This window comes from Cetorhinus maximus, chromosome 29 (genome assembly GCF_964194155.1).
Source record: "Cetorhinus maximus chromosome 29, sCetMax3.hap1.1, whole genome shotgun sequence".
Classification (NCBI taxonomy): domain Eukaryota; kingdom Metazoa; phylum Chordata; class Chondrichthyes; order Lamniformes; family Cetorhinidae; genus Cetorhinus; species Cetorhinus maximus.
In genome coordinates, this window is record NC_135907.1 from 21816152 (window position 1) to 21830200 (window position 14049).

The window sequence follows — 14049 nt, forward strand, 5'->3', positions numbered from 1 at the left end:
CTTTTTACAAATTTTATGAATAAAGCATATTTTTGGCCGTAAAAGCTGAGTCAGAGGGTTATTGTGATGCTATTCATCTGCTATGGGGAGTCAGTTTCCTTTTATTTCTTTAATGTAAAATTTTGTTCCACTCTCATATGCAAGTGCTTTGAACAAAAACAGTACTGCAGATGTCACATTGAATAGATGGCTTTGTTGTGCTTCAGATACAACCTCTACAGAAACACAGCACTATCTATTATTTAATAAGGAAGCAGATAGATTCCCGGACTCTAAAGGCATCAAGGGGTCTGGGGAGAGAGCGGGAGCATGGCATTGAGATAGAGGATAGAGCCATGATCATATTGAACGACAGAGCAGGCTCGAAGGGCCGAATGGCCTACTCCTGCTCCTAGTTTCTATGTTGCTATGTCTATGTTTCTCTTATTTCGTTTGAAACAATTGCAGCAAAATAAAGACAGATAGCATTTATGTGACACCGTTCAGCATCCCAGGATGTCCCAAAGCAATGGAGCGATTGGCAAAAGACTTAATAGTGACACGAGGGAAATTTTTCTGTTATACAGCGAGAAGTTAGGATCTGGAATGCACTGCCTGTGAGTGTGGCGGAGGCAGATTCAACCATGGCTTTCAAAGGGAAATTGGATCGCTATCTGAAAAGGGAACATTTGCAGGTTTACGGGGGGAAAGGTAAGGGGGGGGTGGAGCTAGGTGAATTGCTCTTGCAGAGAGCCAGCACAGACACATTGGGCTGAATGGCCTCTTCTGTGCTGTAACCATTCTATGATTCTCTAAGAGTAGCACATGTCGTAATTTAGGAAATGCTAATTTGCACACAGCACGATTGCACAAACAGCAACGGGATAATGATCAAACCGTCTGCTTTGAAGAATGAATATTAGCTCAGGACTCGAGGGAGAACTTCCCTGCTCTTCGTCAAAATAGTGGCCAGGGGATATTTTACATCCACTTGAGAAGAAAGGTGGGGCCTCGGCTTAATGCCTCATGCAAACAATGGCACCGCTAACAGTTTAGCGCTCCCCCAGTACTGTGCAGTCAGCCTAGATTTCATTCTCCGGCCTCTGAATGAGCACTTGAACACACAGCCTTCTAATACTGAGGTAATACTGCTGCCCATGAGCTACAGCTGACCAGTGTCACAATTCTCCTGTTTATGAGCAGAGCCCCAAGAGAATACAGTAAAAAAGAGGAAGTGTTTTGAATAAAGTGCATGGCTGTAGCACTTTCCCCTTGAAGCCAGCAGGAAAAGGGAAGGTTGCAAGATGGACACAGGAAGAGCTATCTTAGTTCAGCCAGTGCACCATCAGATCATCGCTGCCTAAGTTCCAGCTGTGGCTCAGTGAGTGACATACTTGCCCCTCTTTGCCACAAATTCATGGGCTCAAGACCCAGTCCAGAGACTGGGATCAGCTGTAATTTAACCATATGAGCTCCTGCTACAGTGGCTCGGGGGAGTTCAAATTCAGTTAATGAAATAAATATGGAATTTTTAAAAATAGGATCATTTGTGGGGATTGTGTAGCTACTGCATTTTCATAAACACCCCATCTGGTTCACTGAGTTCCTTTAAGGAAGCATGTTTGTCCTCCTTACTCAATTTGGCCTATACATGTGACTCTGGAATAGCCTAGCAAGCCAGTCAGTTGTCAAGAGAGGTAGCTCTCTGATGGGCTATAATAAATGTCTTCTTAGCGTTATAACAGTGACTTGTTAGGAACTAGAGATAGTTTAAGTAAACTATATTTGTGTTTGTAGGTGTTAGGAATGAAGTTTGACTTGTCTTTCTGTATTTGTGTGTTGGGAAAGGGGGACTGAGTTTTAATTTCTCTTTAGAAGATGCCTACATTTTAATTAGGTTTTACGACTCTTGAAGGGGAGTTAGAACAAACACAAGGTAAAAAAAGCTGTGCTGTTGCCTAGCAACAGTGGTCCAGGGAGAGAGGCCCCACACAGACACAAAGAAACTGAAAGCAGTTTGAGTTCAGTTGGTCATTATGTTCTAAGTTGAAGGCAGCAGTTTAAGTCTCTGTCTCGAGCTGGCATACTAGCAGGTTGCTGAGGGAAATAAGTCTAAAAATCTTAGATGAGTTGCTCTAAAGTAAAAGTGAATGTCAAGTGAATTCTGAATCTCAGGGGAGATACCAACTTGTCATCAGTCTACTGGGAGAGGGAATTGCAGGGACCAAGTCCTAAAGCAAAAAGAAAAAGGCCCAAGAAGCCCTTTAAGTTAAGTCAAAGGACAAGGACAGGAATATGAACAAGATCCTGTTTAGGCGAAATGAAAGTGAGGAGCAGGGAGAAAGGCTCCAAGCTTAAAGATCAAAAGGAGAAAGCTGCAGGATGCAGACTTAAAGCAAAATAGGCTTGCAAGAAGCCAGAAGCTCCAAGGAGACAGCCGAAAGTCTGTGACTCTTTACTATGGGCATGTAAAGCAGTGATGTTCTGTTGGCATGGCTGAGTTTGAGAGAGAGTGCTTGGGAGGAAGCTTGAATGCACGTGGTGATCCAGGGGAGAGGGACATCTGAAGGAGAGTTTGAAACCCTGGAGGTGGACCCTTGCGGAAGGCATGTGAGAGAAAGCGTCGTTTGGGAGAAGATTCCAAAGTGAGTTCTTCGAGAGTGGAGGTTGGAAACCCCCGTGTGAAAGATGGCGACCAGTGAGACCAGCTGGCTCACAGTGTGACAAGCGTCTGGGGGGAGTTGAGGAGAGATCCATAGCATCAGGTTGGGGTGGCATCTGTCACTTGGTTTCAGAGTGTGGTGCGCCTGACCACAGGTCACCTATTGGTTTACATGGACTGTGTACCTACTGTGAACAAGAGAGTATAAGATAGCTTTTGTGACTTGTGTTGTCCTTATAAATCTGTATTTTTCTGTAAAGGTATAGTTGTGGGTGAAGGAGTATTGTAATATAGTTCATCTATTCTTGTTTAATAAATGTTTTATTCTTTTGTTAAAGGTTCATCAGCTGAGTCCTGTGACTCTGTTCAGTAGTCACCCTCCATGCATCTTAAAAAAAAAAGTTAGGATCTATCAAGCCAGGCACCACCCTGGGATCTGACGTGTCCAGTAATAACATCAGCTGGGATCGTAACAGGCTACACGTCAAAAAATATTTCATTGACTCTGAAACTCTTTGGGGAGTCCTGGTGATGTGAATGCAAATTTTATTCTCTTATTTTCTAAGGTGTTCTTAAAAAAGGATTTGCGTTAATGCAATGTTTTATCAAACTCTGAGAAATCTTCCAACCGCTTCTCACAAAATTATTGACTGATAGTTTTGAAAGTGGCACCCATCTTGTACACACAAACAAAACTGAATTGAACAACCACATCATTGGGGTTTTTTCCCACGATAATGTCTTAACTGGAGTAAGAGTTAGGGAGAAGGTGAAAAATCTCTTGGGGATTTTTCAGTGCAGAGGAATTATATATTTGTATTAGGCATAGCTTTTGTGGTGCAGTGGGTAATGTCCCCGCCTCTGAGTGAGAAGCCCTAGGTTCAAGTCCCATTTCAGGTTCGTAACGCAGCCAAAGAGATTGAGTGTCAACCTGCAAAATCTGCCAAAACATGCCAATGGCAGGTGATAAGAACGGGAGTGATTCCTGGAGAGCCATGTGATGGAAAGAATGTTGGAGTCGCTACCATCTCTAGGCATAGCTCCGGGCCACAAAGTCATTGTAAAAGCGTATGTTGCCACAGCAGCTTGGACTCCTTGTTGGCTGGTCTGGATCAGATTGGTAACAACAGCATGGGGGTGGGGAGCAGAGGGGTTTGATCCCTGATCCAGCTGGAGTGGATTTGTGACCTGCCTCCTTGCCCTTCCTGTGATGGAGATCATGATGCTGTGGGTAGGACCCTGCCTTCAGGCAGAGAATTGAAGAAGCTTAAAATACATTTTTGAAAAAGTCCCGTATTCTGTCGCTTCTGACCCTTGGAACTGCACCACAGAATTTACCCAATTCCCACAAAGCTCTCTGTGATTATGAGAAAGATGATGCAACTTGGCATGGATTCTGTCTTTTACCCAATATTCAGTTCTAATGACTGTGTACCGTTCTCGTGGTGCTGAAGACCCTACCCTGCACCCCCCACTACCTTCCAAACGTGGCCATTCTTCATGTCTTGACAGTCTATCTCTTCTGTGTCAGCTTTGCCCATTTTGTGGAACTCTCATCCTTCGATCTGAAAGTTGTGCATTCAAGACCCATGCCAAATTAACATTTAATATTTAAATAGCGCCTTTAATGTTAGTGCTTCAAACAAAATTTGACACTGAGCCACATTATGAAATATTAGGACAGGCGACCAAAAGCTTAGTCAGAGTTAGGTTTTAAGGAGTGTCCTAAAAGAGGAGAGACAGAGAGGTTTATCAAGGGATTTCAGAGTTATAAGTCCAGCTGCCGATGGTGGGCTGATGAAAATTGGGGATGTACAAGAGGCCAGAATTGAAGGAGTGCAGAGATCTTGGAGTGTTTTAGGAGTTTATAGAGGTTAATAGGGAGGGGTGAGGCAGTGAAAGAATTGGAAAACAAGGATGAAAGTTTAAATTGTGTCATTGCTTAACTGGGAGCCAACGTAGGTCAGTGAGCACGGGTGGTGGGTGTATGGGACTTGGTGTGAATTAGGTCATAAGTATATAATCTAGGTTAGGTGTTGTCTTTCATTTAGCAGGGAACTCTAATGATTTCTTTTTCTTTATTCTTTAGCGGGATGTGGACATCGCTGGCAAGGCCAACATTCGCTGCCCATCCCCAATTGCCCTTCAACTGATTGGCTTGCTAGATCATTTCAGAGGGCAGTTAAGTGTCAACCACATTGCTGTGGGTCTGGAGTCACATGGTAGGCCAGACCAGGTAAGAATGTCAGATTTCCTTCCCTAAAGTGAACCAGGTGAGGTTTATGACACTCAGTGATAGTTTCATGGTCATGAAACTGAGATTCGCTTTACATTCTAGATTTATTAATTGAATTCAAGTTCCACCAGCTGCCTTGGTGGGATTTGAATCCATGTCCCCAGATCATTAGCCTGGGACTCTGGAGTACTAGGCCAGTAACATTACTATTTTGTTTTTTGACCGGTTCCAACATGTGCTATCTGACCTTCAACTGCCAGATTAGGTGACTCCCTATCTAGTACAGAGTACTAGATAGGGAGTACCATATGGTACCTAGTACTGGAGTCCTCTGCCAAAATCAACTATTATCCCTTATCTAAGTGTGGTAAAGTGAGGTACCCTGTCCCTTTAAGAAAATGCAAATGTGCTGATCATGTGACAGCACTGACCAATCACTACACAGTGCAGGCAACTGGGAACTAGTGAGTCTAGTTCTGGGGGTTTCTGAGTGAGCACATATTATCTGGTGCTCTGTGCTGGGTCTCAACAAACCATCACCGTTTATTCTTACATCAGTCTCTCCCTGTTATTGATTGCAAGCAGCCATTGATGAGAACATAGGAAGGCGTGCAGTTAGAGTTTGGTTGACCAACAAACTCATTTACCCAAGACATAAAAACTAAGCCTCTTCTCTATTCTTTCTCACTCTGTTTTGATCAGTCTGTTTTGTCTTTTACTGATCTCTGTATCTCTGTGGTTTTTTCCCACAATTCTTCCACTGGATGCTCTGAATGGTGACAGAGGTGATTTTGAAGGACAAGGGGCCTTCTCCAGCTCTGTGTCACTATCAGCGCCTTGGATAGTTTTCAGGACTCTCAGGCTTTGTCTGGTTACCTGTTGCTTCACTGGTGCATTCTGGATTTTGATCTTCAGCTACACTTTCTGGTTCAGAGCAGGGCTGCGTTTCATTTGTTTTCTGTAAGAATTTCCAGGTTCTCCTGTACTGTTGTCCGTTTGGAGTCTGTACTATGTAAGACCTTGGTTCTCCTGTGAATCCTGTGACAACAGCAGGATTCTAGATCCCTTCTTGCTGAATCCTCACTGTCTCTCCCACCTTCAGGTCAGACAGAGGTTGGGTGCCTCGATCCAAGTGCTGTTTCAGCTTCTGCTGTCTCAGTTTGAGCAGGTCCTACGCACTGTAGCTCACCGGCTGTGGAAATAACAGTTGGGTCATAATTGGAAGCTTAGTTCTTAGTCTTCTCCCCATCAGGAGCTGTGCTGGAGATGATCCAATGCCCTCTAATGGAGTACTCCTGAAATCTAGTAGGGCAGGTAGCGATCTCTTCCATCCATCTTTTCCTTCTTCAACATGTGTTTTAAGGTCTGCACAGTACATTCCACCATTCCGTTGGATGGTGGATATTGTTGGAGTGTGGCAAAACTCCCAGTCCTGTGCAAATTTGCGAAACTCAGTGCCTGAGAATTGTGGATCGTTGTCTGAGATGAGTGCTTCAGGTATGCCGGGGCGAGCAAAATTTGATTTAAAATGATTTATTACAGTGATGCTCTTACTATCATTTCTCGGCAGCACAGACTCAAAAAACTTTTAGTAATGATCTACTGCTCGTCGATACTCACTGTTGTCAAATGTGAACAAGTCCACTCCAATTTTCTGCCAGGGCCTCTCTGGAACACTATGGTTCTTTTTGTTGTGATTTGCTGTACTTTTGGCACACTGCGCACGCAATCACCATTTCCCCGATTGTGTTCCCATTCCAGGCCCAATACATTACATCTCGAGCTCCTCTCCTGCATGTTTCTATGCCAAGGTGACTTCCATGTATCCGCTGCAGCATTTCTTTCCTCAGTTTTGCAGGAATTATGGTCTTTTCTCCACTTGAAAAGTATTCCTTCTGCTACATGAAGTTCCTCATGAAAGTTCCAGTACCCTTGCGCAGCAGGAGGGGATCCGCTCCGGTGTGTGGACCAGCCAGTTTGCACAATCTGTTACAGTTTTTTCAGGGTGGCGTCGTTCTTTGTCACTTCCCTGATTTTATCCATTTGGTTACAGCAACAGCTAAGTTCTTTGTCAGCATGTGAACTTGTGTTTCCGTTTCTTTATCCTCTACCATGTGACAAAGTGTCTGCAATGTACAAAGGCTTATGATCAGACTCTACCTCCACATCTTTGCCACAGACAAACTGGTGGAAGTGTTATAGGCCAAACACAATTGCTCGCATTTCTTTCTCTATTTGGGCATACCGCTGCTGTATTTCAGTCATTGCCTTTGAAGCATATGCCACTAGTGCCTCATTTTGCAAGAGGACAGCTCCCAGGTTAGTCTTTGAAGTGCCCACTGCGATCTTGACAGGCTGACTGACATTGTAATACTTTAATACTGGTGCCTGGGTCGGTGTTTTCTTCAGGCTGGTCAAAGCTTCCTGGTGACTTTGTTCCCAGTGCTATTCCACATCATTTTGTAGAAGTTCTCTGAGAGGTGCTGTCAGGTCTGACATGTTCAGAATGAATTTCCCAAGATAGGTCACCATTCCCAAAAACCTCTCCAAGTGTTCCTTACATTCTGGGGGGTGGCATGTTCACGACTGCTTCGATTTTGCTCGGGTCCGGCTTCAGTCCCTCACTTGTTAGCTCATGTCCCAAGTACTTGATTTCATGAAGACCTATTTTTCATTTTTCCTTCTTCAACTTGAGGCTCCTTTCTCTAGCTCTGGCCAGCACCTGCCTCAGTTTGAGGTCATGTTCTTCTCGTGAGGCTCCCCACTCCTGCACATCATCGATGTAGGTTTCCACACCCTCTACTCCTTCAATCAGCTGCTTCGCTGTTCTGTGGAACACTGCCGGGGCTGAATTAATACCAAAAGGTAAGGGTAAAAACCTGTATTGCCCATATAGTGTGTTGAAGGTACAGAGATAGGAGCTGCGTTCATCCAGCTTGACCTGCCAGAAACCTGAACTCGCATCCAAGACTGAATAGTATTTCGCATTAGTTAGCTTACGCGTGATCTCTTCTACTGTGAGCAGCTGGCAATGCTCTCTTTGTACTATCTAGTTTAGGTCTCTGGGATCCAGACAGACTCGCAGATTCCCATCTGATTTTTCTACAGTTACAATTGGATTAACCCACTTTGTCGGTTCTTCACTTTTCTTGATGATGTGAAGCTTCTCCATTCTGTCCAACTCTGCTTACTTATAGCTCAGTATTACTGGAATTTTCCTGGGAGGGTGTATTTTGGGTGTCACAGTTTCGTCAATATTGATGATGTGTTCTCCTTTTAAGCAGCCAATCTCCTGGAACACATCTTTATACTCGCTCAGGATGTCATCAGTGGTGACACTCATTATTCTCTAGATTAGCTTCAGATTTTCACAAGCTTTGATTCCAAGAATGGGTTTTGCATCAGTTTTCATCACTATGAATGGAAGTGCTTGAGACTGTTTTTTGTAGGTCACTTTGAGTGTGCACTTGCCTTCTACTGCAATTTTTTTCACCTGTATAAGTAGACAGCTTCACTTTTGTTTTAGTTAGTTGTTTTTCTTTGTTTATCTTATGACACAGGCTTATGGGGATGTCGCTTGCTTGTGTACCTGTGTCAAGATTGAAATTAACCATCATGTTGGCAATTTTTAAATCAACCTTCCATTTGTGTTCTTTGGAATTCGTTGTTACTATACCACCGAAAAGTTCCGTTTCAGTGTCTGTGTCAATCCTGTGCACTTTCTTTGATTTATACATCTTGGCGAAGTGATTTAGTTTGCCACAGTTCTTACACTGCTTTCCGTAGGCTGGACAACTACGTGGTAAATGCTCCGTTCCACATCAGCTGCATTTAAATGCTTTAATAGCAGTTTTATTCTTTTTATGTTCAGACTGTCTAGTTGTTTTTTTTTCAGGGGCTGTTTCTGTTTAAATGTATCTAACTACTTGACCATGTGCAGCTTATCATCTTCTGTCATCTGTTTAAGCTGGTATTTCATTGTCTTTTCCAGTCTGCAGATAGTCATTGCTTTCTCTGGTGTGAGATCAACTTGTCTCGAAAGCCGTTCTCTCAAAGTGTCATTTGCAATTCTGGAAATGATTCTATCTCAAATGGGTGACAAGTTCTCCAAATTCACATGATTTAGCTCATTTTCTCAGCTCGGTTATGTATTGGCTTATGTTATCACTGCCTTGCGTGCACATAAAAAATTGGTATCTTCCATACATGACGTTTTTCTTAGGGCTGCAGTAGGCTTTGAATTTTTCCATTATTTCTTTCAAGTCATTTTGTTTCTCATGACTTTCAAATGTGAATGTGTTACAGGATTCTAGGGCTGCTTCCCCTGCTAGGTGAAGAAAGATGGAAGACTGTACCTGAGGGTCTCTTTATCACTGCCCGTCGCTGTGAGGTACAGCTCGAATTGCTGCCGGAACCTCCTCCAGTTTTTGGCCAGATTTCCCTCCAAACTGAACACTGTCGGTGGTTTCGGAGCCTCCATTGTTGCGTTTAGTTCACTTCTGACACCATGTCTTGTTTTTTTGTTTCAATGACACACACTTGACATTGTAGCTGAGCTAACTTTATTGATAACACATTTTCCTAATATAAACACATATCTGCAGAAACTGAATTCTATCAAGACAGGTTCCAACCTGTGCTATCTGACCTTCAACTCCCAGGTCAGGTGACCTCCCCCCTATCTAGTACAGAGTACTGTATAGTATCTAACACCGGAGTCCATTACCACAATCAACTATTATCACGACAAATACCACTAATTGCCCCAACATTCCTCCCCACCCAAACTGGTAAACTGATTATCAATCTAATTGCTGTTTATGGGATCTCGCTATGTGCAGAATGGCTGTTGCCTACTTAGCAGTAACTGCACTTCAAAGTAGCTCAGAATTTTCTGCGAGATGTTAAGATGCTTCTAATTACTAGGCAATCTCCTGCAACTTTGCAAAAAAGGAGTCTTCAGGTGAAGTAGGATCAGAAGGTAGGGGATAAGTGAACTAGGTTTTCAGATGTAATACAATCCCCGTTCTGATCTTATCTTTCTAATTCCATTAACTTCCAAGTCCACGGTTACACATGGAACTCCCCAAATAAATGTTCCATGCTGTAACTATTCCATCTAGTGATGACAGTTCCATCAGGTGGAAAAAGTGTAATTATAGTGTGACATGTTTACATATGAGAAAACCGTTATAAATGTAGACATAGATATTTATAATGTTATACAAAAAAAATGATAGGAAATCCATAGAGGTAATATTCTAATATATTATTACAGATTAATTAGATGAAATGTCTTTATTGATAAGTTATTTTAATCAATTGCTAAGCATGGAACAAACATTGAGCCAAATCATCCTGTTTCAAGCTGATATTTATGGCAAACAGATAGTCTACCTTTATCAACTCCACTTCTGCTAGCAGGGTTGTCCAGAACTAGGGGACGTAGTTGAAAAATTGGAGACAGATCTTTCACAGGATGAAATTAGGAAACACTTCTACATGCAAGGGTGGTAGAAGTCATTGTTGCTGAAACTCTCAATCTTTACCTCGAGACTTGACTATTCCAATGTACCTCCTGGCTGGTCTCCCACATTCTACCCTTTGTAAACTTAAGCTCATATATCCAAAACTCTACTGCGACTTAACTCACAGCAATTCCTGTTGACTCCTGGTCATGGAAGCAGCATCTTGATTTTAAAATTTTCACCCTTGTTTTCAAATTCCTCCATGGATTTGCCCATCCCTAGCTCTGTAATCTCCTCCAACCCCACAACCCACTTAGATATATGCAATCCTCTAATTCCAGCCTCCTGTGCAACCTCAACTTTAATTGCTTCATCGTTGGTGGCTGCACCTTCAGTTGCCTAGGCCCTAAGCTCTGGGATTCTCTCCCTAAACCTCTTTGACTCTCCACCTCGCCATCTTGTTTTAAGACACTCCTTAAAATCTACCTCTTTGACTAAGCTTTTGATCATCTGACCTAATCCTTATGTGGTTCAGTAACATACTTCGTTTTAAAATGCCCCTGTGATGTGCCTTAGGATGTTTCATTACGATAAAGGAGCTATATAAATATATGTTGTTGCAATTAAAGTATTAATAGCTTTCAAAACCCCTATGAGCTTTCTAAGTATGTAGTTTCTTGAAACATTTGGCACATATGTATAATTAACATTTTCTTTAATTCATTCACAGGATGTGGCCTTTGCTGGCTGGGCCAGCATTTATTGCCCATCCCTAGTTGCCCTTGAGAAGGTGGTGGTGAGTTGCCTTCTTGAACCGCAGCAGTCCGTGTGGTGTAGGTACACCCACAGTGCTGTTAGGGAGGGAGTTCCAGGATTTTGACCCCGCGACAGTGAAGGAACAGTGATACATTTCCAAGTCAGGATGGTGAGTGACTTGGAGGGGAACTTCCAGGTGGTGGTGTTCCCATCTATCTGCTGCCCTTGCACTTCTAGATGGTAGTTGTTGTGGGTTTGGAAGGTGCTGTCTAAGGGGCCTTGGTGCATTCCTGCAGTGCATCCTGTAGGTGGTACACACTGCTGCTACTGTGTGTCGATGGTGGAGGGAGTGAATATTTGTGGATGTGGTGCCAATCAAGTGGGCTGCTTTGTCCTGGACGGTGTCAAACTTCTTGAGTGTTGTGGGAGCTACACTCATCCAAGGGAGTATTCCATCATACTCCTGACTTGTGCCTTGTAGATGCTGGACAGACTTTGGGGAGTCAGGAGGTGAGTTACTCGTCGCAGGATTTCTAGCCTCTGACCTGTTCTTGTAGCCACAGTATTTATATGGCTAGTCCAGTTCAGTTTCTAGTCAATGGTAACTTGCAGGATGTTGATAGTGGGGAATTCAGTAATGGCAATGCCATTGAACATCAAGGGACGATGGTTAGATTCTCTCTTGTTAGAGAAGGTCATTGCCTTGTACTTGTGTGGCGCAAATGCAGCTTGCCCAAGTAGCTCAAGCCCAAGCCTTGTCCGGATATTGTCCAGGTCTTGCTGCTTTTGGACATGGACTGCTTCAGTGTCTGCGGAGTCGCGAATGGTGCTGAACATTGTTCAATCATCAGCGAACATACTCACTTCTGACCTAGTTATGGAAGGAAGGTCATTGATGGAGCAGCTGAAGATGGTTGGGCCGAGGACACTACCCTGAGGAACTCCTGCAGTGATGTCCTGGAGCTAAGATGACTGACCTCCAACAACCACAACCTTTGTGCTAGGTATGACTCCAACCAGCGGAGAGTTTTCCCCCTGATTCCCATTGACTCCAGTTTTGCTAGGGCTCCTTGATGACAAACTCAGTCAAACGCTGCCTTGATGTCAAGGGCAGTCACTCTCACCTTGCCTCGGGAGTTCAGCTCTTTTGTCCATGCTTGAACCGAGGCTGTAATGAGGTCAGGAGCTGAGTGGCCCTGGCAGAACCCAAACTGGGTGTCAGCGAGCAGGTTCTTGCTAAGCAAGTGCCGCTTGATAGCACTGTTAATGACCCCTTCTATTTCTGTACTGATAATCGAGAGTAGACTGATGGGGTGGTAATTGGCTGGTTGGATTTGTCCTGCTTTTTGTGTACAGGACATACCTGGGCAATTTTCCACATAGCTGGGTAGATGCCAGTGTTGTAGCTGTACTGGAACAGCTAGGCTAGGGGCGCAGCAAGTTCTGGAGCACAAGTCTTCAGTACTATTGCTGGAATATTTTCAGGGCCCATAGCCTTTGCAGTATTCAGTGCCTTCAGCCATTTCTTGACATCACATGGAGTGAATTGAGTTGGCTGAAGACTGGCATCTGTGATGCTGGGTATCTCCGGAGGAGGCCGAGATGGATCATCCACTCGGCACTTCTGGTTGAAGATTGTAGCAAATGCTTCAGCCTTATCAGTTGCACTGATGTGCTGGGCTCCCCCATCATTGAGGATGGGGATATTTGTGGAGCATCCTCCTCTAGTGAGTTGTTTAATTGTCCACCACCATTCACGACTGGATGTGACAGGACTGCAGAGCTTAGATCTGATCCATTGCTTGTGGGATCGCTGAGCTCTTTCTATCACTTGCTGCTTACGCTGCTTGGCACGCAAGTAGTTCTGTGTTATAGCTTCACCAGGTTGACGCCTCATTTTTAGGTATGCCTGGGGCTGCTCCTGCTATGCCCTCCTGCACTGTTCATTGAACCAGGGTTGATATCCTGGCTTCATGGTAATGGTAGAGTGGGGGATATGCCGGGCCATGAGGTTACAGATTGTGTTTGAGTACAACTCTGCTGCTGCTGATGGCCTCCAGCCCTTCATGGATGCTAGATCTGTTTGAAATCTATCCTATTTAGCACGGTGGTAGTGCCACATAACACGATGGAGGGTATCCTCAATGTGAAAACGGGACTTCATCTCCACAACGACTGTGTATTGGTCACTTCTACCGTTACTGTCATGGACAGAGGCAACTGTGGCAGGCAGGTTGGTGAGGATGAGGTCAGGTATGTTTCTCCCTCTTGTTTGTTCCCTCACCACCTGCCGCTGACCCAGTCTAGCAGCTATGTCCTTTAGGACTTGGCCAGCTGGTCAGTAATGCTGCTACTGAGCCACTCTTGGTGCTGGGCATTTAAGTCCCCCACCCAGAGTACATTCTGCGCCGTTGCCACCCTCAGTGCTTCCTCCAAGTGGCGTTCAACATGGAGGAGCACTGATTCATCAGCTGAGGGAGGGCGGTACGTGGTAATCAGCAGGATGTTTCCTTGCCCATGTTTGACCTGATGCCATGAGACTTCATGGGGTCCAGAGTCGATGTTGAGGACTCCCAGGGCAACTCCCTCCCGACTGTATACCACTGTGCCGCCACCTCTGCTGAGTCTGTCTTGCCAGTGGGACAGGACATACCCAGGGATGGTGATGGTGGTGTCTGGGACATTATCTGTGAGGTATGATTCCGTGAGGATGACTGTGTCAGGCTGTTGCTTGACTAGCCTGGGAGACAGCTCTCCCAATTTTGGCACAAGCCCCCAGTTGTTAGTAAGGAGGACTCTGCAGGGTCGACAGGGCTGAGTTTGCCGTGGTCCTTCCCACTGCCTAGGCCAATGCCAGGTGGTTCGTCTGGTTTCATTCCTTAATATCTTTCAATATCTTGCTCAAGTTTAAGACAAAACTTGCAGCAGCAGAAATTTCAGTAACATTA